This window comes from Phyllostomus discolor, chromosome 3 (genome assembly GCF_004126475.2).
Source record: "Phyllostomus discolor isolate MPI-MPIP mPhyDis1 chromosome 3, mPhyDis1.pri.v3, whole genome shotgun sequence".
NCBI classification, from domain to species: domain Eukaryota; kingdom Metazoa; phylum Chordata; class Mammalia; order Chiroptera; family Phyllostomidae; genus Phyllostomus; species Phyllostomus discolor.
The window spans coordinates 174,184,160-174,185,112 of record NC_040905.2 but is presented as its reverse complement, the minus strand read 5'-3'; the positions used below and the strand labels follow the sequence as shown (position 1 = coordinate 174,185,112).

Below are 953 nucleotides of genomic sequence, written 5' to 3'. Positions count from 1 at the left end.
GTGGCTGACACAAGGAGTCAAGGTAGAGAAAGGGAACATCCAGTCGGTGTGGCCATGCGAAGTAGAGAAAGGGAACGTCCAGTCGGTGAGGCCACGTGAAGACATGAGCCCGTCCCTTGAGCTCAGGAGGCCATCCTCTCTTCCCCATCTTTGCACTCTCCTTCTCTGCGGACCCCTCCCACCCACAGGTGAGTAGTCCCAAGACTGTCCCCTGGGGAAATGCCCTTCTCCATTCTACTCTCAGCATCCTTCTGCCACCTCGCGAGTATTTCACTCCACCATGAGATTTCTTGACCTGCCCATAGGTCCGCCTCCCATCTGCACATTAGCCCGCAATGCCCTGCCACCCACAACACTGCTCCCCATGAAGCCCCCAATGATTTCTTTGTTGACAAGTCCAAAGGAATACTTCTCAATCCTTATTTATGTGACAATGCCTTTTTTATTTTTATTTTTTTGCAGGTAGATATCAAGAAATTATGCTTCTGAAATCTCTTGATGTCTATTCTGCACATAGAACAATTAAGCTACCCTATGTGTGCCACTCATGGCAGAGCCCTCTTTGCAAGGCCTCAACAACAATCTCTGCGCTGCCCAACCCTCCTGAGCATTTTCTCTCTCACGCCGTGGCCTCTGTCTCTTTCTGAGCTGCTCTTTCTTTGTGGTGTTTCTTGAGGCTCTACTTTCTGCTCTTCACTTTTCATCCTCCATACCACCTCCCAGAGGATTTCATCCATGCCCCTCGCTTCAATCACAACCTAATCTGTCTCCATTCAAGCCCACTCTCTGCAGCTTTAGACCTATACATGGGACCTCTGTTAAATGCCTCCATTTAAATGTCTCATACAGGCACCTCAAACTCAGCAAGTCCATATTACTCCATGTCCACTCAGAAAAACAGCCCATGATAGGCAGTTCGGTCTAGCAAACTTCATGTGATGATGGAAAATCAA

At 48.5% G+C, this 953-nt stretch overlaps 1 pseudogene; it reads right to left on the bottom strand.

The window, feature by feature from the left end:
• Positions 1-459: 459 nt before the first annotated feature.
• Positions 460-564, bottom strand: LOC114514590 (annotated as a pseudogene).
• Positions 565-953: the final 389 nt, after the last annotated feature.